At 41.5% G+C, this 27426-nt stretch overlaps 1 long non-coding RNA gene across 1 annotated transcript; it reads right to left on the bottom strand.

Moving 5' to 3' along the window:
* Nucleotides 1-3791: 3791 nt before the first annotated feature.
* LOC131894119 (uncharacterized) lies at nucleotides 3792-10271 on the bottom strand. Its single transcript, XR_009374847.1, has 3 exons — nucleotides 9685-10271; nucleotides 8428-8523; nucleotides 3792-3845 (listed from the first exon to the last, which is right to left on the bottom strand). It is a non-coding gene; the product is annotated as an uncharacterized LOC131894119 (long non-coding RNA).
* Nucleotides 10272-27426: the final 17155 nt, after the last annotated feature.

Raw genomic sequence — 27426 nt, 5'->3', positions numbered from 1 at the left:
AGTCCTGTCACTTCCTCCTCAGGTTTACCTAGGAAGGCTGTGTTTCCCACCAGTCATTTGATGTCAAGGAACAGCAGGGCTGGAAGCTGGAGGTGCTGCTAGTGGGTCTGAGTTGGGAGACCCGGCTTCCGTGGACGCCAAGCTCTGGAGCACTCTTGTTTATCCAGAGTTCCTCTGCTGCCCACCCCTCCCAACTCTGAATAAGATCCTTATCTTCCTGGATCATCATGAACAACACACACAGTCATTGAAACAGTTGAACTAAGCATTTGGCTTGCTAGACTCTGAAGTTTTCAGCAGACTATAATCAAGTATCTTTTTTTTTTTTTTTTTTTTTTTTTGGTTTTTCCAGACAGGGTTTCTCTGTGTAGCTTTGCGCCTTTCCTGGAACTCACTTGGTAGTCCAGGCTGGCCTCGAACTCACAGAGATCCTCCTGGCTCTGCCTCCCGAGTGCTGGGATTAAAGGCGTACGCCACCACCGCCCGGCTTGTGTACGGCATTTTTGATTGGGGACTAGATACAAAATGATGGGCCTAAATCAAGTATCTTTTGATCAGGCCCATCATTTTGTATCTAAATCAAGTATCTTTTGATCAGGCCCATCATTTTGTATCTAGTCCCCAATCAAAAATGCCGTACACAAGCCGGGCGGTGGTGGCGCATGCCTTTAATCCCAGCACTCGGGAGGCAGAGCCAGGCAGATCTTTGTGAGTTCGAGGCCAGCCTGGTCTACAGAGCGAGATCCAGGAAAGGCGCAAAGCTACACAGAGAAACCCTGTCTTGAAAAACCAAACAAACAAACAAAAAATGCCGCACATAGATGCTGAAAGGTTGTCGTGTATGCTGTGTGTTGTCACGAGTACGTTAAAAAGGTTTTTCCATCCAGATTGAAAGAAAAAGTCAACTCACCAAATGTTGTCATTTAGGTTAGAGGACTGTGAATCGCTAACTGACTCCATTTTATTTCTGTGAACCAACAAAAAAAAAAAATATGCAGAAAATAAAGTTAGACAATATCAAAGAATTCATGATTTTCCCTATAGGGCACAAAAACGAAGTTACATGCAACAAATTGTGCAGCAGATGGCAGAAGCTTAGGCCATGGCCTCAGGTTAGCAGAGTGGAAATGTGAGCTGTTCTTGGGGGTGTATGTGCATGCACAATGTGTGTGTGTGTGTGTGTGTGTGTGTGTGTGTGCACACTCATAGTGACTTAATATCAGCACTTTGACCAGTTATGTCTCTTCACTGACCACAGCTTACTGCAAAAAGAAGCTTCTGTGGCCAAGACACACATTTTTGCTGGAAATAGGACATAGCAATAAAGGGTCAGCAATAAGGATTAAATGTCCTCCACATGTTTTCTACCATTTTGTCAGCAGGCTACTGTGGGACTAAGAGTCACCTGGAGAGACCATAATGGAGGAGAGAGAGGATGGTGAAGAGAGCATCTCCCTTCATCTCTGCCCAGTGTGGCCACTGGGAGTCCTTGGTAGAAAGTGCTTCTGCAGGTCAGAGGCTAACACAAAGAAATGGATATGGGCTGGAAGGGAAAGCTGAAAGGTCCCATGGGAAAGAGCTGGGGACCCTCTGTATGAAATCCTTGAGGACTAAAAAATAAAGAGTAAACAAAATACAACATATGAAAGTCTCAGAGAATAATACTATCAAATAAACAAATGATTAAAATTTAAAAATTGATACCATACAAAGTGATATATTTAAATTTTTACAATATACAGATATTCTTAAGTTAATACAACTCCTATGAAACCTCAGACCAGAACAATGCCTCATGGCAATGAACACTTACAAGTAAAGATGGGCTAAAGGGTAGACTGTGTGACTCACTGGGCCACACTGCAGCTTCCATGCTGAGATTTTTTTTCAACTTTTAAATTTTCTTCTTGAAGTTTGCAAGGGAAGAGGGCAGGAGCAAGGGGACAGGGAGATGAGTGGGGTCAGGGTGCATGATGTGAAATCCACAAAGAAATCAAAAAAAAGTTTTTTTAAAGACTTCATAAATACAATTAAATAGTTCTTAACCAATCAATTCTCTAGGCCAGACTAGTATCTTCTATCTCTGTACCCTGTATTATAGATATATTTACTTGAAGTTTCTAATTTTATATTACTACCTCATGGAACATAGCATATTTTAGTTTCATATCATACTGCCTGTGAGTCCTGGATTTTTCCAATAAACACTTGTCATTTTGTTGATTTAAAAAAAAAAGAAAAAAAGAAGTAAGTAAATACTTGAACAAATAAGTCAATAAAGCCCCTTCTCTCTTCCTGAACCTAGTATCATATGTAATATCTGAGCTTAAGTTTGCACTGTTTCGCTTCAGTCTCCATGGCTCCTGGTCTTTAGTTTCAAGTCCCTTTTCCCATCCTACTCTGCATCTTAAAAAGCACGGATGTCCTGCCCTCCTCACACAGGGACTCTGTTCAGTCTGACGATGGCCCTGGCTCTAGAGCACCGGCCTTGCCGGATGGCAGCAACCTGGCAGGTGAGGACCACTTGCAGGACTAGTGTTTGTGTTCTCTTCCATCCCAGACCTACTGTGAGTTCCTTCTGGCTCCACATGGAATTCCCTCCTCCACTGGCCAACTCTATTAGAGTCTCAAACACAGTAAGATGTTAGAAGAAACCCTAGGAGAAAGATGACTCTGTCTATGGCTTCTTACCTAAGACCAAAAGTATTCCATGCAGAAGCTTCTCATGAGAGGATGTTAGACACAGCACTGAGAAAATTCTATGCTCAGTTAGATGTCCCTGCAGTGAACAGCCCATGTCTCAATTTGTGTGAGCATGCATGAGTGTATGTGCATATATATATATATATATATATATATATATATACACACGTACATAGTTATCATTTACATCTTACATTTCATTAGTCATTCCACCTGAGAGCACTGTTTGCATCCGGTTGAGACAGTGCTAAGTGATTAAAAGACATACAGTAAGACACAGAATTGCTTCCTAGATTCATGTTTTCATAAAAGTTCAAATTAGTTATAATTAACCTCTTGCTTATAAATTGATTGGTTCCTAATATCCTCACATACAAATCAGTTATTTGGAATTTAATGTCCTATTTCCTATAAATGACACTTTATATGATAGTAACACTATTAGAGTCCTGTAGAATATAGTGACTCAAGATTAAGAACAATTATTTCCTACTGAACCAGACACAATAGGAAACAGCCCTTTACCTTGTTAGCATCCCTCCAGTCCCATCTAATGTCTCGCTCTTCAGTCCTTCCATCCCTCCTTACTTTTACCCAACATGTCTGCCTTCCCTGCCCCTCATGGAAGGTACAGTAGCTACAGGCCTGAGCCTGTTCAATCCAATTGGATGTTTTGGTTTTAGAGTACCTACTACTCACCCTAGTGGCAGAGCTCTGGAAGGTGAGGCACACTTTCAAACCCCATTATGCCCCTTCCATTTTCTGCTGGGGACTCTGCTACCTTCCACTTCTATCTCCTCCATGTCCCAAGCAGAACTCCCTCCTCTTTCTAGACTAAGCTGAGAAAGGGTCATACGCAGGGTTCCTGAGGGCATCCTAAGAATTCTGACTGCTAGATATTAAGAGTTATAAACAGGTTATGACAAATCCCCTCCCGCCTGGTGATCAACTTAATTTTTTCTCTACTTCACCCCTAAAAGAAAGAAAGTTACATACACGTGTTTTCATCGCTAAGAAAAATCAATAAACCAATTAGTGCTATATGTTCCCAATATGTGTTATAACTCAGATCAGTCAAGTCAACTCTCCCACTGTCACTGATCTGCGAGGACACAGACTGCGAGGTGACGATATCAGCAACTCTGCCATAAAGGAAACAGCACAAGTCAAACACTCTACAGGGCAATCCCATTTTTCTCCTATCAGATTCCAGGGAACGAAAAGTAAAAATCACAAGGAATTCTGAGAGAACTGAAGAAAGGGACTCAGGGTCCAGAACTGGGGACCCTGCAGCAACCTCTGTGTGTCCTGTGCATGTGCACATCCCTGAAATGAGGACAGGGCCTCTGAAGACAACCATCATGGTTTGCCTTTTTATTCCCTGTTTGGTACGTCATTCAAGTAACTCTGGAAAAGCTTAGTAACGGCAAGCTAGACCTGTAAGTATAGGGATAGGAAAGGGTACCCCTGAGGTACCCTTGAGGGAAAATAGAAAAAGAAATACCACAATAGTAAGGAGTAGTTCCTGGTCACCTTTATTCAGAGATTAAAGATGTTCTGAATCACATTTAAAAGCTTTTGTAAGGGCAGAATAGGGTGGAACATACAACCAGTGGTAGAACAGACAACCGAGACTTCCCATTATCCAAATGCTGGTTTGGGGTGGTTTCGTCATTTTAGAAAACTAATCTCCCCTCTGTAGATTGTGCCATATATAAAACACATCTTTTGATGGTCAGATAAATAAAACCATGCTGACTGTTTATCATTCGCAAGTATAATTGAGTTTTAGACATCTTGCCTTCCAGGGTATGTTACGCCACAACATTAAGTGTGATGATACATACCTGTTGTAATTCTAGCTTTGGGGAGACTGTGTCAGGAGGACCTTGAGTTAAAAGTCAATCTGGGCCAGTTGTGGAAGCTCTGTCTCCAACACACACACACACACACACACACACACACACACACACACACACACACACAAAGCACTATGTTGCAACAACAGAAACTAATACATACTTTTGAAATTCAAAACATATTCTCATAAAAATAATTTTCCCTTATGATAACCTGAGAAATGCATTTTTTTATCTGGAAAAAAATCCTTGTGGCATCCTCCATCCCATACTCCAGAAACAAACTGGAAATAACATATTTTAAGAAATAACAATCAAGGTGGCTGTAATGGTGCACACCAATGATGCCAGAATTTCTGAGGTAGGAGCAGGAAGATCCAGATACAAATTCATCTTTGGCTATTCATCAATATGGAAGTGAGCCCAAGCTACAGAAGATCCTGTCTCATAAAAAGAAAGAAAGAAGGGGCTGGAGAGATGGCTCAGAGGTTAAGAGCACTGACTGCTCTTCCAGAGGTCCTGAGTTCAATTCCCAGCACCCACATGATGGCTCACAACCATCTGTAATGAGATCTGGTGCCCTCTTCTGGCCTGCAGTCATACATGCTGTATACATAATACGTAAATAAATCTTAAAAAGGGAAGAAGAAAAAAGAAAGAAAGAAAGAAAGAAAGAAAGAAAACAAATAACAATAGAAATAAGCTAAATAAGACACCAAAGAGAGCTATGTCATGACCTGTGACATACAGGATAGATGGGCTATCAAAGGCAATCTTGAGGGGCCCTACAAGGTACCACACACAGGAGATGAATGTTTTCAAGGTATTACCCTGGTTGAAGACCATTAAAGCCTCTTCTCAGAAGCCAGCAGTGACCACTCAGGTAGAATTAAGGTAAAGTACACCAGCCTACACGGCAGGGAAGGGCCGAAGCCAATCACCAGGTCTTCACACTCTTAGCCCCTCCATCTCCAAAGCCCAAGTGACAACCCCTGAAGAGCGTCCCCTCCAATCCTGCTTTTCCCAGGAGCTTAAAGGGAATGTAGCCTGACCCAAGCAGTCGCCTAATCCACAGTGTTCCCAGGTTCTGAAACTCTGCTCCAGACCCCTTTACCTCTGAATAGCAAGTAGCTCGCCTCCTCTCCTTGCTCGCGTCCTCAAAAAGCCCTCCTGCTTCTCCTCGCACCTCCTTATATAAACCCTTTCTCACCTGGCTCCTCCCTACCACTTCCTGTCAGCTGACGCAGCCTCCTGACCTCAGGTGAATTTTATTTAATCAAATGCATCTTTGCATCATTAAACAAACGTTTCAGAGCAAAAACAAAAGTAACACACCTTGAAATAATATTCTACAACGAAGTTCAGATTTTTAGGTTGCAAAAATACTGTGTGCATCTTCACCAATAATATCAGCATTGCTCTGAAAGTGAGTCTAGTCTTTTCAAGTTTGTGTTTGGTGTGTTTTCAAGAGTCATGCCAATAACTAAGAAAATTATTGCTCAGATTTTGAAGCAAGTAGACATTTTACTGCCTTAACTTAGTTCTTCATCACCCCACATTTCAAGGGTATCTTAAAAGTAGACATTCTATTTGGTTTCCCTGTGGTAACTGAAATTTTCAGAGGTTCTGTTTTCTATTATTTTCACATAGCTGTCCTTCCAACAATTTTTTTCATTAATTTTTTTCTTTACATCAACTTCTAGATATCACATATGGCAGTGAACTTCAAGTTTCCAACTGATAAGTAGTTGAACTTCAGAAGAAACATTATCCCCCAGACATATCTCAAATGAACATCCTAGCATGCTCATTTAGTGTGTTTGGCTCATACTGAACGGAAGTATTTACTAAAGTTTTTTATAAGGAAACAATTATTTGGGGAAATATTTACAGGAAATAACAAAAAGGATAGCTCTTACATGCTATGCTAAGTGCTTTTCATCCAGTTCATTTAGTATCATGATAATCATGTGAGGTCTGTAATATCAATTACTATTTTAAATGTGAGCCAAGAGTAACAGAAAGGATGAGCAATGTGCCTCTTGTCACGAGTCTGGATGACAGACCTGCAACTCAAATCATCTGAATCAACCGTCCATACTATCAGCCATACGATTTTTCCAAACTTTTCAGTGGTTTGAGTGGGTCTGAGAAATGTATAGTTATAGTGTGTGTTTCTTTGTTGCTAACAAGCACTGTGACCCTCTAAGAATAAGCATTTGAAGAAGCTCCTAAACTTATTTAACTACAGAAGTCTTTGGAACAAAGAAAAAAGTGGGAGGAACACATTTTGCAAACATTGTATTAATGACATTTCTTAATTCTGTTTAGTAGAAGCCCTTTATAAACCAGTTCTGGACTGACCATTAGCTCAAAAGTCTAAGCTAAGATATTCTTTAATGTTGTTATTTTTCAGCCTGTTTGTAAAGAAAGTCTAGAATTTGATGATTTACGATCCATGTAAGTCATTTTTCGTGTTCTGGGGAGGCATTGACCTTAAAGCATGGTTCAAGTTCCTTCAAGCCTTAAGAAATGAGATTCCTTTACAAAAAACAGTTATTTGTAAGCTTCTACTAATTTTCAGTAGGAAGTCCAATAAGGTTGGCCTGTGTAGCTGGAAGGTTTCTTGGTCCTGCCTGCACGCCCCCACCATGAACCTGCAACCACTTATAAAATAATCATTCAGAGGCTTAATATTATTTATAACTGCTTGGCCATTAGTTCAGACTTGTTACTGACTAACTCTTACACTTAAATTAAAGGCCTGTGCAGAGTACATGGACAAATCAGATCAGGGAACAGTGTTCTGACCCCCAAAAGGGTCTACAACTGTTTTGTTTCATAGGAAACCTTCTTAAGTGATCACTGGGTTTCCCAGATGGCTTCCGTTGAGGAAGAAACTGGCAGATACTTAAGTGACTCCTTAGACTGAGCAGATTGACGTGATGGGATTTTCCCCGTAGGACATGAATAGTATTATGTAATCAAATTACCTCCTAAAGAAGGTAAGACCTGTGAACTGTCCTAAACTAACTTGGTTATGAACAGCTCTCATGATTCATTTTGGCAGGCAGGAGTAACCACAGTACAAATTTGGGGCAGGTGAAAGTCATTTATGCCTTTATAAGCATGTTACTAGGCTCTGACAAAGTATGCAATAGAGCAAAACATTTGGCAGCCAAGAAGAACAAATAGTGGCCATGAGCTCTGAAACACATTTTGATATTCAAACATCACCTTACATGAAAGATGTAACAGATTCAACAGAGTCCCAGTAGTACAGGCCAAAATTCTTACAAGCCATGGGCTGAAGACAAGACCACATAGGGACCAAGTCTCAAGTGTCATTCCCAAGGTTATACAGTGAAGGCCTCATAAGAATCTTACATCGCGTTCTCTCATAGGTAGAATTGCTTAAAATATTGTAGCTTTTCATAAAATGCCAGCATCCATTAGTCTCACTAATAAAAATCCAATTTTTGACCTTCACAGGGATGACAAACATTATTTCAGGAATTGATTGAGATGGATCAGCTGAAGTGCCAAGTGGTGACCATTTCTGTGAAATGGCTTCCTGGATCAAATACTAGCTTACCAACCCTACATAGAATATCCACCAATATGTCAAACAGCTGTCCCTAGAGGAAAAGTTTAAAGTGACTGGAATATGCTTATTGTCACACTACATAAATTGTAGTATTTTAAAGGAAAATTACGAGCACAGAATTCTTGAAACTGTGAATTGGTCAAACTCCACTTGTATTCAATTTACATCTATTAAGAAGGTGTGCATTTGTTCCTGACTCTGTTAGCCCAGACTGAGAGCTGTGCTTGCAGAACAGTACACTTGAGTCCTGACGCTTACCTGTTGTATCCATAGTGTTCCAACCAGAATGTCAAAGGGCTCTTCTTGAACCCCTGCATGGTACTGTCCTGTGACTAAACTCAATCCACAATTAACCTAAATGAAGAAATGGCATATGTGAATTTTATACTCAATGTATTATTAAAAGTACATTTTATATAATTGAAATTAGGATGAAAGTCCTATATTCTTATATACATAGACATTCTATATACATATATATGTATATATAGAGAGAAAGTCTTGAATCTTTAATATTCTTAAATCTACAATATGTACAAATTTGTTCTATCTGTGGAATATAAATTCTGTTTGCTTTTGATATTTCAATTCCAGACATACAGGAACAGACTTGTTGAATGTTCAACAAAAATTAAGATCAGTTTAAATACAAGACACTTTAGAGATTATACATTTACTACATGGGACAAGAAAGTACAATAAAACCTTTTTTTGACTTTGCTATTTTTGTTGTTGTTTTGACAAGGTGTTGTATTGTAGCCAAAGCTGGTCTAGAACTCCAGACCTTCCTACATCGCCCTTCTGAGTGTAATGTTTGTGCTACCATGTCTGGCTTCAAACCTCTTTTAAATCAACATGATAATGTACAATATTTCCATCTTGAAACAGTCTAGTCAAAGAATATTCAAGGTCAAAGAAAGAGAAGAGAGACATTCTCAAGAGGTTGTAATATGGGGACTTATCTTGTGCAAGAAAACTGCAAGTCATCAGGAAACAGAGATTGTCAAAGCTAAGAACATCATGGCCAAGTTAATAATATCATGGTGTCTGCAGAGGCAGCCAAAAATGTTTAAAACATACAAACAAATAGACCTGAGGGCTGGAAAGATGGCTTATTGGTTAAGAGCACTGTCTGCTCTTTCAGAGGACCCAGGTTCAATTCCCAGGATCCACAGGGCAGCTCACACCTGTCTGTAACTCCAGTCCCAGGGATTCTGATGTCCTCATACAGACGTACAGGCAGGCAAAACACCAATGACCATAAAAAATAAAAATAACATTTAAAAAAATAGACCAATTTTAGACAAAGATGCTGGTTTTGATTTGGAGCCTACAACACAGCCATCTGTAAAATCTCCATCTTTCAGCACTAACAGCCTGTGCAGTGGAAGCTGGAATCTAATGCCGCTCAGGCAGTGCCTGGAGCTGCTCCGGTGTGAACCAGGACAAGCCAAGGCAGAGGCAGATCTCTAGGGGGTCCCCACTCCACTCCCTGAAAATTATGGACCCCATTACCTCAGGCACTGCTTCTGCTGGGACTTGGAGAGAGAGCTGGAGCAACAGTGGGACTGGAATGCAGGGCTGAGCAGAGGGACCCAGAAGGCCTAGTGTCCTATGGCTTAGCTACCCCTCAACCTATGGGGAAGCCGACTTCACTCCAGTTCCTGACACCAGTCTTCTCTCTTGCTGCCCCTCAGGATAACAGCTCTGCTTCTTTTTCATTCTTTTTTATTCTTAATTTTCACCAAACTAAGCTTGTTAAGTCAATGAAATCAGTCAGTTCATGGCCAGGAAGAAGGTTAGTACTACATCTGCCAACCTAATGGTTCTTGTGTCCAGGGTCGAGGTTCTGGGTGTTCCACAGGGAAGGAAGAAGCATGTTGGTTCTTTCCTCAGCTGAGCTAAGGCAAACCTTCCTGTTTAAGTGCTCCTAACAACTCCAGTAAACCCTGTCTGCTCCCCAGCCCCACCCACCAGACCTTCCCCTAAAACTTTCACTTTTCAAATTCTCTTAGTGAGAATGAGATAACAATACAAGCCAACACAGATCCAGAGAGTGGAATGGAATATCCTTGCTCAGACCCTCAACCCAAGGTCTTTATCTGTTGCTAAGAAACAAGTCAATATGTAAATAGAATTCCATGCCATGACAACCCTAAGACAAAGATTCTGGCAATCTTGAGATTGCTGTGAACCGGGAAAGAAAATGAGCTTGATTCCATATGGCAGGAAATTAGAAACAGATGCTCTTCCCTTCAAAGAGTGCAGGCAAAGGGGTTAAGAACTTATGGAGATCAAAGATCACAGGACGGTATCTCAGAGCAGCAATCATCTGGCTTCTATTTTTTTCTTTTGAGTCTAACCGAGTTGATGTTTCTTCTTGCGGTGGTTTGAATGAGAATGGTCTCCATAGACTCATATATTTGAATACTTGGTCCTGATTGGTAGAACAGTTTGGTAAGGATTAAGAGGTGTGGCCTTGTTGGAGGAGATGGGTTGCTGGAAGTGGGCTTTGAGACTTCAAAAGACTTGAATCATTTCCACTGTTCTCTCTCTGCCTTGTGACTGTTGATGAAGATATAAGCTCTCAGCTGTTCCTCCTGCTATGCCTTTACTCTGTTATCATGGACTCAAACTCTCTGAAACCATACACTCCATATTACAAGCTTTCTTTTTTAAATTGCTGCCGACATCCAGCCACAACAGGTCAGAGAAACGGGAGAGGAAATGTGGCGTTGGTGCTACTAAACACACAGGAGACTTATCTGAGGGGACAAAGCTTAATGCTCTTCTTTTTCTCTTATGACTCTATTTTTCTCTTATCCCTTTTATACCACCTAAGACAAAAATTTCTATGCCATAAAAGATTACCTTACAACCACAAGTTACATACTTTCCAAAAACAAATTAAAATCTTTACACAGGAAGAAATCACACTATGATCACATGTTACGTGCTTTTCTTAGAAGCCCATGTGTAGTTAAAGATTTTCCTTTGTAGTATTTCTCCCACCATAGCATCTTCACCCCAAAGCAATGATTCTTTTATTGTTTGTTAACTAAGTTTTAAGCAAGCCAAGTCTGTTTCAGCCAGTTCCTTTGTCCTGGCAGGCAGCTGTCTGTGGTTTTGGTTTAGCAGATTCGTGTCTTATTGCTACTCTACAAAACCTTAAACAAGTGGTCTTCTAGGTAACAACCATCTACTTTTCTCTATATACAATGGGGTCATTTAATTTCCTTTCACAACTTTGTCTTTGGTGCATACCTGGGCCTGTGATTAATTCTGTAAGCTACATGACCAAGGAACTCAGCCCTCACCTTGGGTGTAGAGATGTAATTGCTTTCCTTGATCATTTTCCTATTTTTTCCCCCATAGGCAGAATTCATAGGTCTACAATGCATGAAACTTCCTTGTTCTTATTTTTCATCCTCAGCAAATCTCACATCTAGAAAAGAGGGTAACTCCAAATCTTATTTCGGTCTTTTTTTTTTTTTTTTTGCAAGCTCTCATTGGAGCAATTGGCACAGCAGCCTAAACAATTTCCCCAATCATCTTCACTAACTGTCTCAACCACCTGTATCTTTTATGTTGACTTAGAAAGTTCAATTAAATCATTTATCTAATTAAGCATCATTGATCTTATATAAAAATCATCTTCATTATGATATGCAAGGAAATTGCCCAGTGAGGAGTGGGAATTTCCCATGAAAAATGTGCAAGATACAATGGGATTCCTTCACGTAGTAATCACACCATACCAGATACAGAAAGAACACAATAAATAGCAGCAATCAGGAGAAGGCACAGCAGAAGCAAGGGGCATTCTGGAGACCATTCCCCAGGGCTTTGCCTCTCCAGAGTGCGCCCATCAGAGCTTTGCTATTTGGTGGGTTGTATTCCATGAGCTCCATTGCTGACTGCAGCTCCTCTGACATGGGAACTGAAAATAACAAAGCTACTGTTTAATAAAAACTTTGAGACCAATATATCTCTGGAATAAAGGAGTTTATGAAGCCGTTACAGATGCTGGCCAAAAATAAAAGGACTGGTCTGGACACAAGCTCACTGATCCACCAGCAGCATGGCCAGGAAGAGATATGGACACTAGCGAGATCTAAAGAACCATAGTGCTGTGGGATGTCTTTCTGTGTGCTGTGAATATGTGTTGCTCTGATAGGTTGATAAATAAAGCTGTTTGGCCAATGGTGAGGCAGAATAAGGTTAGGTGGTACATTCGAACTAGCGAAAGAGGAAGAAAGGAGAGTGGGGTAGACACAATGAGCCGCTGCCAGGAGAAGCAAGATGTGAAAGTACTGGTAAGCCATGAAGCCATGTGGCAATGCACAGATTAATAGAAACAGGCTGAGTTAAGTTGTAAGAGCTAGCTAGTGAGAAACCTGAGCCAATAGGCCATAAAATTGATAATTATATAAACCTCTGTGTAATTATAAGTGGCTGTGGGACCACGAGGCTGGGTGGGACCAGAGAAACTTATGGCTACATTTGGTGCCCAATGTGATAGCAAGAATTTCCACCCAAAACCTGGGAAAGCTTTTAAAAAAGGGTTCTAAAATGGAGCCAAGAGTAGCTTCCTAATTGTGTCTCTCAGGCAAGCTGTGCTATAGCAACACCTCAATGTGCAGGCTTGAGCTACAATAGGCCAGTTCGTGGCATGTGGGCTTGACTTACGGCATGGCAGATTCCTGCCACAGTACACAGAGGTATCTCCACTGCATTTAGTAGTAGTGGATTTAGCTTTTGATGGTATGGGGGGGAAAAAAGTTTCTGGGCTACGCGCTAGTGGATGGAAGCATAGGTCCACTGCTTCCCAGACTCCGTGGTGAGCATGGAGCCCAGAGCTGGCGGTAAACATACCTCTGCCATGTTGGGAAGCTGAGGGGGCGGGTGGAGTCAACACCTAAGTCACCATGCAGCTTAGCAGTTTAAAACCTCTCTTGGTCAGAGGAGGATTATAGATTCATAATAAGACAGATACAGATGGAATAAAACTCTAAATGGTTTACAGTGTATGTAAAAATGTATGTAGGCTTGGAAGAGAGAGGAAAGAAGTATATATAGTTATCTAAAGAAATATATACAATTATATAAAGAAATAAATAGTTTTAAAAATAAAGTCTTTAAAGAGACAGTAAAAGTAATATAAAAGTTAAGCCACGAAAAGATGAAAATTACACAAAGAATCTGGATACTGCATATTATTACATTGTCTTTGGGATTTTTAACTGCAGAAAGTCATTTGATTGTAAAGGCTGATGGTGTTTAGAACACAGTTGGGAATTGTAATACTGTTTTAGGAAAGTTTTAGTAGTGGGTTCCCCTCTAGGGTCCATGACCTTACCAACCATGGCCAGCTAGCTCTATTTAGTAGTACCAGGCATGAATTCCTTCCTGTTGAGCATGCCTTAAGTCCAACCTGATGGCTATTGGTTTCCCCCAAGATATAAGTGCCACTGTTGCACACCATTGGGTAGACCTTGCCTTGCTCATCATTGTGGTGCACAGGTATTACATTTGCGTCTTACTACTGATTGCTTTTCTCCCTTGGGAGCTTGCACTGCACCTCCAGCTACTATGAGAACTAGTCCGCAGGGAGGAGGCTTCCACATCAGGTTCCATCATGATTTCTCCAAATTCCTATGTCAGAAGTGCATGATGTCTTCAGCAGTGAGGTCTCACCTTCAGGTTCTGGAAAGCAATCAATCAAGCAATAGCAACAGCCTCTATTGTTCTGGAAATCTCGGCCTCCATTAACAAGTCAGAGGTTTCCCATGCCTGGCACTGGGGCTTTTTTAGGTAGTCTATGGCATCTGAGGGGAGCATTCACACCCCAAATAGCACAATTTCATTGAAATTATTTACATGTGTATACACATATACATTATATGTGTTGTTTTAAGTGAACATAAAATAATGCTTCCCTATGGTTTCTTCAATCATCCTTAGTGTTCTTTTCCATCCTGCCTCTCTCTTGCTCTCTCTATTGCCCTACTCTCCCCTCCCCAGATGAATTCCATCCTCCCATTTTCCCTGTTTCCCCCTTCATACAGCCTTTGTCACACTATCCTTTTCTTAGGAGCCTCTTCCGACACACCGTGGTTTCTTTTTACTTCCCTGGTTTCTGCTAATTACTCCCAGTTATACACTCACATCTAAAGATTTCAAACTGGGATCCACAAACAACAGAGAACATGAGGTATTTGACTTTCTGAGTCTGGGTTACCTCACTCAGCATAATATTTTCTAGTTCCATCTATCTTCTTGCAAATTTCATGATTTTATTCTCCTTTACAACTGAATAGAAATCTGTAGTGTGTATGTACCACATTTTTACCATCAGTTCATCAGTTGAAGGACATTTAGGTTGTTTCCACTTCCTAGCTATTGTGAATAAGTGATTGTCTATGGAGTGGGATGTAGAGACCTTATGCCAAAGATGCCAAAGAGTGGTATAGCTGGGTCATATGGTAGATCTACTTTTTACCTTTTTAAGAATTCTCTACACTGATTTCCAGGGTGGCTGTGCCAGTTTGCAATCTCACCAACAGTAAAAGAGGGCTTACCTTTTGCTGAATCCTCTAGAATTTGCTGTTAGCTGTTTTCTTGATCATAGTCATTCTGCTTAGGGTAAGATGAAATGTCAGTTTAGTTATAATTTGCATTTCCCTAACTGCTAACAGTGTTGAACATTCTTTGAGGTTATTTCATAGCCAATTTTATTTCTTCTTTTGAGAACTCTGTTCAGATCCATAGCCCATTTTTTAAACTTGTGTTTCTTGACTAGTATTTTATTTTCTATGTATGAATGTTTTGCCTGCATGTATATATATGAACCTGGTGAGTGTCTGGTACCCATGGAGGTAACAAAAAGGCATTGGCTTCCATGGAACTGGAGATACAGATGATTGTGAGACACCAAGTGTAGGCTGAGACTTGAACCCAGTTCCTCTGCAAAAAGTAACAAGTGCTGAGCCATCCTGAGTTCTTTGTATGTTAAAGGTTGCTTTGTATCTCTGGATGGCATTTATTTCAAAGTCTATGTGTCGCTGAGGAGAGTGTGTATTTTTTTGGTATTGGGTGGAATATCATATAGGTATCTCTTAGGTCCACTTGATGATGTAAGACGTCATTCAGTTCTGAGGTTCCTCTCTTTATTTTTTGTCCAGGTGACCTGTCTATTGGAGTGACTAGGGTGTTGAAATCACCTGTATTAGGTGCCCCAGGGTGATGCATCTATGTTTAGTATTGTGATGTTTTCCTGATTAACTGATCCCTTGATTAGAATGAGGTGTCCTTCTGTGTCTCTTCTGATCAGTTTTAGTTTGAAGTCTATTTTGTAGGTATTAGGCAATGCCTGCCTGCTACTTGATCTCCTTTGCTTGGAACACTTCTTTCTATCCTTTTAAATGACATCTATAGCTTTAAAGCTGAGTTTCTTGTAGAAAATAGATAAGTTGATTTTGTTTCTTGATCTGTTCAGTCAGCCTGTGTCATTTGGTTGTAGAATCAGTCCATTACTATTTAGAGTTATTTAAAGGTGCGTGTGTAGATCGCAGTCATTTTGGTGGTTTTTTTGAAATTCCAGCAGAGGTGGGAGAAAGTTCATGAGGCTTTAGATGAAGAGCTACAAGCAATTAACATCTGCCAAGGGACGGAGAATTAGACTTCTCCAGTGATGAGCCCCGATTGTTTATCCAGTGCCAAATGGTCACCCCTAAAAATATATGTGCAGGCAACACAGAATGGACTACACAGGACACATTTCTATGTTCTTTTATATGTACATGTAACAGTGATGATTTAAAAACAGGAGGCCATGAGTTGGAGGACAAACATGGGGGGGATACGAGGGAGGAAAGGGGGTAATTGGTGTGAATACATTTTAATTAAACTTAAAAGAAACGAATGTTGAAGACTTACATTTAAATTTTTCTGTAACACTGACTTTAAATTCTATAGGCACTTAAATACATCAGTGATGGTGCACATATAACTATCAGTTTATTGCTGAGAACTTTGATGACCACATCTTTATCAAAGTTATCTAACAGCATTTATGTCAATTCTTATCTTCCAAAACTATTCCTGTTTTCTACAATTACTTTTTTAAGACAAGGCATTAAGGAATACATACATAGTTAAAAGCTGCTGGCTACCTCACATTGATTATTTTTTAATTTCAATTTTATGTGTTTATTTATATATATATACAGGCAAAACATCCATACACATAAAATTATATATATATGTATATATGTCTGTGCACTATGTGTGTACCTGGTGCCAGTGGAGTCCAGAAGAGAGTGTTGGATTCCTGGAACTGGAGCTAGAGACAGTTGTAAACCACTGTATGGGTGCTGGGAATCAAACCCAGATCCTCTGGAAGAGCAACCAGTGCTCTTAACTACTGAGCCATCTCTCCAGCCCATTACATTCATTTTTGATGTGTTACTTTATAGGTGAAAGCTTAGCTCTAACTCAACGATTCTCAACCTAAGGGTTGTGACCCCTTTGTGGGTCGAACAACCCTTTCACAGAGCTCGCACATCTGATATCCTATACATCAGATATTTACATTACGATTCATAGCAGTAACAAAATTGCAGTTATAAAGTAGCAATGAAAATAATTTTATGGTTGAGGGGGTCACCACAACATGAGGAACTGTGTTAAAAGGTCACAGCATCAGGAAGGTTGAGAACCACTGCTCTAACTATTCATCATGAAGTCTGGAGCTGCAGAATTAGCACCAGGTGTATGCACTTTGAATCTGCAGATTCTCCTGCTTCAGAGAAGGCTTGGATTTTAGCAAGTCCCTAGGTAGTTCATATGCACAAATAAAAGGATCAAATAAATGTAAAGTGTCAAGGTCATAACAGAGAACGTTTGGGGGTGGAATGAAGCTCAGTTAGTAGAATTCTTATGTAGCCTGCACAGAGCCCTGGGGTCCATCCCCAGCACTGCATAGAAAGGCACCATCACACACATCTGCACTCAGTACTCTGGAGGAGAAGGCAAGAGGGGCAGACAGACACTCAAGTCACCTTTGACTGCGCTCGGGAGTTCAAAGTCAGTCTAAAATACACAAGAGACTGTGTCCAAAACAATTTTTAAAGGAGAGAAATCCTAGGAATTCCAATACCCCTGACAGACTGGGAACACGGGATTCACAATACTAGGAGATTCTGAAACAAATCAAGATAGCCAACAACATGGGCAGAAGATACTAAGGGGGAAACTTGCACAATTAAGTAAGGCTGATAGTTTAATAGTATCGTGTCAATACCGACAGATGTGCTGTGGCTGTGTGGTTGTTAGCGCTAGCAGGAGCCGGGGAAGGCTGGACATGAATGCTCTGCTGGATCTACAACTTTACTAGAATATAGTGATATTTACAGTTACAGTTTTCGTTTTAGCTGGGCAGTGGTGGCACATGCCTTTAATCCCAGTACTAGGGAGGCAGAGGCAGGTGGATCTTTGTGAGTTCCAGGCCAACCTAGTCTCCAGAGCAAGTTCCAGGCAAGCCAGGGCTACATGTCTCAAAAAAAACGAACAAAAAAATTTTTTTTTTTAATTTTAAGGCCTTGACTTAAGTTTAAGCTCTAGTATTTTTAAGCTCAGTGACTTTTCTGGGCCTGTTTCCTCACTAAAGAATGGTTTGGGATGGATGCTCCTTCCACTCCACTTGAGAACCACAGAATGGCTGTGTTCCTCAGAGTTTGTCCTGCTTTATTCCAACAAAGCAAACAACATTGATGAGCAGTTGCTGACAGGAGGAATCTTGGCAACAATCATGAGATTATATTTGAGGTGATTCATTTCCACTGCTTACCCTTCCAAAGCGCAGAGGCCTGAAGAAATGCTCCCAACTGGCGAAGCCCCCGGGAGCCTCTTTAAAAGCTATCAGGCTTTTCTAAAGGAAACTTACTCAGCCAAAAATATTTCCAGAAAAAAGAGTTTTGTTTTGAGAAACATTCAAAATAAATTTTTGTAAGAGACTGTGAACATACAATCCCACTTGTTAAAGAGTGGTGGAATTTGTTAGGTAGGAGTAGAAGGAAGCAGCAAAACAAGGCAGGCATCTCCAGAGGCAGGAAAGCCTCAGGCTCTCCCGGAAGTGAGGCTGTCCATCTGCAGGTCAGTCCCCCTGCAGTCTGGAAGTGTGTAGATGCCAGCGGGGTTGGCATGTGGCTTCCCCAGGAGTTATCAGTCAGGCCAGCTTTCCCGTCCCCAGGTCCCAGCCCACCTGAGGCTTTTTAGGTCAACAACCCTTCGGAATCAGTAACTTATTTTGTTTCCATTTTCCCCTAGGGTTATCAAAGTGCTTTTAGAATTACACAAATAAAGTTATTTGCCCCTCAAATTTAACTTTATAAATTGAAGCTGTAATTTAAAATACATCTGCTTGTACTTGTAGTATTATTGAAACTTTCTGCCTCCCGAGTCCTGGCAAGTAGGGAGACTATCCCAGGAATGCTTTTGGCGGTTACAAAACAAAGCTGCTTGGCGGAGATCATTTCCCTAGACGCCCTCCCACACCTCCATACTCCTCTGTCCTGACTGTGTCTGGCATTCCAGGCTTTCTTCTTCCAACAGCTTTTGCTTCCCTCTTTTTACTGCGTCTAATTCAAGCAAGACTCGGAATTGAAGGACATGGCCTCAGAGTAGGGGGACTTCCTCCTTCTCACTACTCCCCACATTCAACAAGTTGCTCTCTGGAAGGTTACCCTTTTCTCTCATTTCAGAGTTTAACTCCTGAAGAGTCTCCTTCAACACAAGAACTCAGTGTATTCCGTTGGCCGTGTTTGTGTTGTGTTTGGGGTTGGCTTGGCTTGGTGTCAAAGCTCACTGGACAGTTTCTACAATCACGTCTCTATAGAGTAGAAGTCATCTGGGAAACTCTCTGCCATGCCATTTAGGGTGGGGTGCTTCCAGAGGAACTAGCAAGACCCTTTTAAGGGCTTGAATGGGTAGTGTGCTCAGAGCCAGAAGGTCCTGGAGAATGTGCTTTCCACATCCCTCAGTACTCTTCCTGCCCTATCATGACTACAGGAAGAAAACCATATACCTGCAGTGAGAGTGCTCAGCCAGTACTTGTCGGTTTTACATGACCTGTTTTAGCTGCTTAGAGTTGCACTTGGTTGTTTGATATTATCTATTTACTCCTAGATGACTTTTATAACTATGGTCCTGGATTATTACCATACAATGATTTTAATCCCTATCTGGATTAATTTAAATATCTGATGTCTTTTCCCTTTGAGCACCAAAACAAAAACATTACTTAAATTGTTTCTTATGGAATTGACGTTTATATAGTCTGCCTTGCCTTTAAAACAGGTTATACTTTACGATGTCTGGATGAAACCTATTATGAAACATGACGCCCTCCCCAAGGAAGGAAAGATACAGCAGCCTGATTTTATGTTACCACAGCTCACTCTCTTTAGAATTCTTGTGTCATGCTTTAGTGTCCCCTTTTCTCCCTAGTGTCACAATATGCACCTACACAGTGGCTAATATGCCTGTCTATGTTCTTTCTAGCATCTTCTAATCTGATGGAATGATATGTGGAACCATAAAACTACATAGAAAATAAAAGTCTTTAGACAGTGTGTGTGATAACTGCTCACATGAACATATGTAAGCTTTGAGTGTGATCCAAACAAAGCAAAGGAAATGAGAAAGAAAACAATGTGATTCATTAGACACGGTTCTTTTAAGAGTCTCTTCCGGGGGCTGGAGAGATGGCTCAGTGCTTAAGAGCACTTATTGCTCTTGCAGAGGACCCTGGTTCCATTCCCAGCACCCGCTTGGCAGCTCACAACCATTTGTAACTCAAGTTCCAGGGGATCTCATACCCTCTTCTGACCTCTGCAGGTACCAGGCATGTACATGGTACACATATAAAATGCCATACAAATACACATACACATTAAAAAATAAAATAAAATAAATCTTAAAAAGAAGAGTCTCTTCTGAGTAACCAGGTTACAATAATATAAGATCATGCCATTTTTGAGATGTATTTCATATATATATATATATATATATATGTAACACATATAAGTTTTGAAAAATGTATTTGTCAAGGTGTTACTCAAAGCAAGATACAGAGCATTTCCATTATCCATGGAAGTTCTCTTATGCTTTTCAAACCAATGCCCATCTGCCCCTCACACAACAGGAAGCCATACTCCTAATGTCTATCTCTGTCTATGCTTGCTTGCCCTGGAACTGTTGATTGATGGCTTTGTATGATATATAAATATAACATAATTTGTGAATCCGTTCCTGTGCTGGAGTTTGGGTTGTTTTTGGTGTGAGAACTGTTATTATCAGTTTCTTTTCTTGTGCTGTAACAAATGCCGGACAAAAGCCAGTTGAGGAAGAAAAGATTGGTTGTTCATTGTTTGAGAATACAGTCCAGCATGGAGCGGGAAGCACAGGGCACATTGCAGTCATATCCAGGAAGCAGAGGAGACTGACGCGGGTGTTCAGCCGGATTTCTCCCTTTCATTCAGTCTGAGCCTCCAGGTCATGGGAAAGGGGCTGACCATATTCAGGATGGATTTTCACTGCTCAGTTAAACCTTCTGGAAACATCTTTATAGACACACCTAGAGGTATGTTTCTATGCTGACTACAAATACAATGTAGTTGACAGTGAAGAGTAATCATCACAGGATATTACTAACAAAAGCCCTTAGGAATATTGAAGATATTGTGGACGTGTGCTCTAGTTTTCTTGGCTAAAGACAGAAGTGTGGAATTTTTATTACCAGTCTTTATATGACTCTTATACAAAATTATTTCTTCAATTATATTTATTGGCTTTTAAGTTTTAGAATTTGCCTATAATCAAAGCAAGTGAAATGTAACTACTGTTTTAGAAAAGAAAAAAAAGTAGAGAAAAAGAATGTGATGGGTAGAAGAAGAAAAGGCCCCAAGGGGAAAGATAGGATGTATATAAGGACCCAAAAGATGGTAGGAGATGACAGTGTGTAGAGTCAGACTAGGAAGGACCTATCAGGACACATTCAGTATGCCAGATTTCATCTCTACTGAATTCCATGGATGGTCTTTGGAAATAGAATAGTTTGGGTTAGGGAGGATGCCTGTGTTAAGGGGAAGGGAAAGAATTCCTGTAGTAGAGCCCTGGAGAAATGGGCATGTTAGACTTGGGATGCAGAGATGAGGGCAGATATAAAATATTTGGGGACTAGAATGTGAGTTCCTATTGTCAACTGAAAAAAAATAATTTCTATGTAAGAAAGCAATTTAAACACAGTCAAATAATTTAGCAAGTGCTATTGTTGAAATCTCAATTTACCTTTCTTGGGGAAGGGTCTCTTAGTCAGTGTTCTATCGCTGTGAAGAGACGCCATGACCAAGGCAACTCTTTTAAAAGAAAGCATTTAATCGAAGCTTGCTTACAGTTTCAGAGGCTTAGTCCATTATCATCATGGCGGGGAGCATGGCAGCATGCAGACAGACATGGTGCTGGAGGAGAAGCTGAGAGTTCTACATCCAGATCCACAGGCAGCGTGAAGAGAGAGCTATTGGACCTTGCTTAGGTTTTTGAAAATCTCACAGCCCACCCCCCAAGTGACACACTTCCTCCAAGGCCACACCCCCAATCCCTTCCAATAGTGCCACTCCCTAGTGACCAAGCATTCAAATCTATAGGCCTCTGGGGGCTATTCTCATTCACTGCTTGTGGCGATATTGTGTTCCCCAAAATATTGTGCACCCTAATAAACTTATCTGGGGTCAGAGAACAGAACAGCCACTAGATACAGAGGCTAGAAAATGGTAGCACACACACCTTTAATCCTAGCATTCTGAAGGCAGAGATCCATCCCGATCTCTGAGTTCAAAACCACACTGGAAACAGCCAGACATGGTGACTCATGCCTTTAATCCCAGGAAGTGATGGCAGAAAGCAGAAAAGTATATAAGGCGTGAAAACCAGGAACTAGAGCTGGTTAAGCTTTTAGGCTTTGAGCAGCACAGTTCAGCTGAGATCCATTTGGATGAGGACTCAGAAGCTTCCAGTCTGAGGAAACAGGATCGGCTGAGAAGTTGGCCAGGTGAGGTTAGCTGTGGCCTGTTCTGTCTCTCTTCCAGCATTCACCCCAATACCTGGCCCCTGGGTTTGTTTTTATTAATAAGACTTTTTAAGATTCATACTACAACTGCTCTTTCACAGAACCCAGGTTTTGCTTCCAGTACTCATGTTAGGCAGCATAGTCCAGCTGCAATCCAATCACACCCTCTTCATCATCTGTGGACAGCTGCACTCACTTTCACACACCTACACACAGACGCACATATTTAAACACAATTAAATATAAGAAATCTTAAAAATACAGAGTTGTGGAGCCTAGTCCCAAAACATCTACAAAACACTCCTATAATTAAGACTTGCTGCAGAATATTGGGGCAGAAAAACTGTAAGAGCCAGAACTACAGGGAGTTAGCTGTGAGATTGTGTCTCCGGGTAAAATTAGAAGTTACACTTGTAAAGTTGTACCAATATGATAGCCCAAACAGGAGTTGGACAAGGGTGACGCCAATGGGCATGACAGAGTGGACAGGGAGGCCTCAAGCCTACACGAAGAACTATAGGAACTTAAAAAAGCTGGAAGGGGGAGAGATGGTCTTCCCCAGGGAAGAGCACACCAACTGGTTGTCCAGTGCCAAATGGTCAGCCCCGAAAACATGCATCCAAGTGACATTATACAGACTACACAGGTTTTATTTAGGAACATATATGTACACACATATATGTGTGCAATAACAATTAGTGAAAAAAGAGGCCATGAATCTGAAGGATAGTTGGGAGAGGTGTCTGCGAGGATTTGAAGGGAGGAGGAAAGGAAAGGGAGAAATGTGATTATAGTCTAATCTCAAAAAACAACAAGCAAAAACAATTCCAAAATAAATAAATAAATCTTTAAAAAATATAATGGATGAAGACATCCATAATTGATGAAGACATCCCATATCAACCTCTAGTTTCTACATGCATACACAAAAATGCCAGTAAAGATTAAATTATTGACTTTTTTTTAAAAAAAAATTGATTTATTTAAACATCCTGGCCACAGTTTCCCCCCTCTCCTCTCCTCCCAGTTCCTCCCGCCCCCCACCTCCCCTCTGCTGCCCCCCCATCCACTCCTCCTCCATTTCTATTCAGAAAAGAGGAGGCCTCCCATGGGTATCAACAAAGCATAGCATATCAAGTTGCAGTAAGATTAAGCATGTCCCCTTGTATTGAGGCTGGGCAAGGCGACCCAGTATGAGGAGTAGGGTCCCAAAAGCCAGCAAAAGAATCAGAGACAGCCCCTGCTCCCACTGTTAGGAGTCCCACAAGAAGACCAAGCTACACAACTGTCACATATATGCAGGTCAGTCCTATGCAGGCTCCCTGGTAATCACTGACACTTTTTAACCAGGAATACTTCATTACATTTTGGATGCATGTTGGTGGTTAACTTACTGTTTTCTTGATGAACTAAAGGAAAATAACTACAAGATGTTTTATGTATAATATGTGACCTTTGGAGCGGGGCTCAGGTCCTGACTTCCCCTGACTAGCTGTGGCATTAGATAAACAAGTAATTTAACTTTACTTTCTTCATCTACAAAGTGAGCACTATATCTCAGATTTGATATGAGAATGAAATTAACTGGATACATATTAAGAACTTGAGATAATGTCAACACATAGTAGCCAGTCAGTGAAGGCTAATTATTTTAACTTAGTACAATCTTCCAGCAGATCAGGATTGCTTAAGATTATGAAATTATTACCCTCTTTTCAGAGCCAAATACACTGGGAAGTCATGTGTTGCATCATGAACCAATGTCAGAGAGACGGGGAAGCATGAGCTCACTCTTGCGTAGTGATTTCTGGGTACTCTTGAGAATTCCTTACTCTGCATTTCCCACAGTTGTGCAAATTCCATGAGGTGACACACTTCCTAGTTGTTGGAGTTCCTATATTTCTGGAAAACACTTCATAATGAGCTCTTTTTTCATCTTTCACAGACTGTAGCAATATACAAAACCATTATGATGCGGGTTAGTGATGTGGATTGGCTGGTGGAGTGCTTGACTAGGAAGCCCTGGGTTCAATGCCTAGCACCACATACATTAACACAGTGTGGTGGTGCATGTCTGAAACCTCAGCATTCAGGAAGACAAAGGCAAAAGAATCAGAAACTCAGGGTCACTCTTAGTTCCCCATCTTAAAACACACAGACACAGACACAGACACACACAGACACACACACACACACACACACACACACACACACACACACACACACACGGGGGGGGGGAGACCATTCTTTTTTGTGTGTTCTTTTTTTAAATTTTTTAAAATTTTATAATTAATTTAATTTTTACATATCAGCCACAGATTCCCTCCTCCTCCCGCCTCCCGCCTCCCCCCCCCAGCTCTCCCCCCAATCCACCCCCCATTCCCACCTCCTCCAAGGCAAGGACTCCCCTGGGGATTCAGCTCAGCCTGGTAGATTCAGTTGAGGGAGGTCCAGTTCCCTCCTCCCTTCACCTAGGCTGAGCAAAGTGTCCCAGCATAGGCCCTAGGTTCCAAAAAGCCAGCTCATGCACTAAGTAAGGACAGGTCCCGGTCCTACTGCCTGGGGAAGAGACCATTCTTAAGATGAATTAGCAACGAAACATCCTGGGCAGGGGAAATAGCTCAGTCAGTAAAGTACCACATGATAACCAGGAACAGATTATGAATTTATAATCCCAGTGCTAAAGTGACAGAGACAGGGGGATTCCTGGGACTTGCTGGCCAGCCAATCTAGTCTACTGAGCAATCCCAGACAAGTGAGAAACCCTGTCTCAAAAATAAGGTGAGAGTATTGAGGAAACACACACACACACACACACACACACACACACACACACACACACACACAGTATACCCATCATTTCAGTAATCTCAATGAAGCCAGTTTTCAAGACTAAATCCTACCTCTAGGGCCCCACTGTGGCATCCAAGAATCTGCCCTTCCAGCTTTTGCTTCCTCTAAGCTTCAGGAGGATGGAAAGTTCTGTTAATGAGAGAAGTGAGATAATGGAGTCTTACATGAACTTTGGAAAGTTGGCTTGCACAGCCTCATCATAAAGAGGATTCCAATCAACAATTTTGTTGTTGTTGTTGTTCAGAATGAATGTGTAGGCTGGAGTCTGTTCTCAGGCCATAAGTCAGCTTTTGTTTTTTTCCTAACTGGGTGTGCTAAGTGAAGTTAACCTTAAATGGTAGTCCCTCTTTTTTTTATTTGCTGTTTTATGCAAGTCTTCGCTAAGCCTTTCTTACTGAATTCTTAGACGTTTATTCAAGATTGACGTTTCCACCTCTCTACCGTCCAGCAACCGTGCTGGCACCGCACGCACCTGGCAGCTGGCCACCGTAGCAACATTAAGATTACCTCCTCCCAGGAACTCATTAAAGCTGTATTTGATGGCGTCAACTGGAGTCATTCCACATTCATCCAACAGGTATTTATAGAGCTCCTACTCTGAGCACAATAAAGAATCATGATGGCAGCGAAGACATGATTTCCCATTTTTTGTCTATTTAAAATCTCTTTAAAATGAGTGTTTGCCTGCATGTATGTTTGTGCACCGCCTGCATGCCTGGCACTTTAAGGGAGTAAGAGGGCACCTGGCACCCTGATACTGGAGTTACAGATGGTTGTGAGCTGGCCGCGTGGGTGCTGGGAACTGAAGTCCAGGGTTAACAAAAGAGCGGCAGGCACACACATACCTGCTGAGCCATCTCTGCAGTCCTTCATTTCTTATTCTACCAGTTGAGCATGAAATTCCACCCCTGGCTGAGGAGCTCTGATCAGCCATCGCTAGCTTCCCAGAAAGGAATGGTCACTTTTCTCTAAATGTGTAGCCCATGGTGAGTTCCTCATACTCCGGTGGAAGTCCACACATTAAAGAATATTTGGGCAACTGGACGTGATGGGGAAGAATACACAAAATTGGATGGGAAGGGAAGGGGAATGGGTCTGGGAAGAGTTGGAATAGGGAGGATGAATAGGATTAAAATTCGTTCTACAAAATTCTCAAACATTTAATAAAGAAAAAAAGAAATGATACAGTATGCCACGGGAACAAAGAACACAGAGATGCCGTCAGCACAGTCTGGGATTACGAGCTGCAGAGATGTGGTGAAACCAAGTTCCAAGTGACCCTTAAGTCTCTAGCTTTGGTGGCCAGCTGTGGGTTGGTGTTGTACCTGAATATTGAACAGTTGAGGGAGGACAAAAAGATGGTTGGGAATCTACAACTGGATGACCTGTTCAAAGATTTCCAGAGGGATCACAGTCCAAGAGCTGAAGTCATGTGCTGGGGAATTTTATCTTGTGGATGACAGTTGAAGTCCTGAGTGGACAGGCTTGCCTGGAAGTGTCCTGAGATAATCGACAAAGACAGGGACAACAATATGGGTGGCTAACAAGACCTGTACAATGGCGACACTGGTTAACACGCCAACAGGATCGGGGACACTAGTTAACATGCCAACAGATCAATGACACTAGTTAACATGCCAACAGGATCGGGGACACTAGTTAACACGCCAACAGGATCGGGGACACTAGTTAACATGCCAACAGGATCGGCGACACTAGTTAACATGCCAACAGATCAATGACACTAGTTAACATGCCAACAAGATCGGCGACACTAGTTAACATGCCAACAGGATCGGGGACACTAGTTAACATGCCAACAGATCAATGACACTAGTTAACATGCCAACAAGATCGGCGACACTAGTTAACATGCCAACAGGATCGGGGACACTAGTTAACATGCCAACAGGATCGGGGACACTAGTTAACATGCCAACAGATCAATGACACTAGTTAACGTGCCAACAAGATCGGGGACACTAGTTAACGTGCAACAGGATCAATGACACTAGTTAACATGCCAACAGGATCAATGACACTAGTTAACGTGCCAACAGGATCTGGGACATTTCTCAAGGCCCCAATCCTAGATGAAGAGCCCTGGGCAAACAATGGCTGCTGAGAGACAGGGAATTTTTCTCCAGGGACAAGCCCTGACAGGGCTCAATTCAATCCCAACTGGCCAGTCACGCACGCGACACAGACACACACACACACACATACACACACACACACAGAGTTATGAATTTGAGAGGGAGCATTTAGAAAGGGAA

The sequence above is a fragment of the Peromyscus eremicus genome, chromosome 17, assembly GCF_949786415.1.
Source record: "Peromyscus eremicus chromosome 17, PerEre_H2_v1, whole genome shotgun sequence".
Classification (NCBI taxonomy): Eukaryota; Metazoa; Chordata; class Mammalia; order Rodentia; family Cricetidae; genus Peromyscus; species Peromyscus eremicus.
Note: the sequence above shows the minus strand (reverse complement) of the source record. Positions and strands in the feature narration are given on the sequence as shown.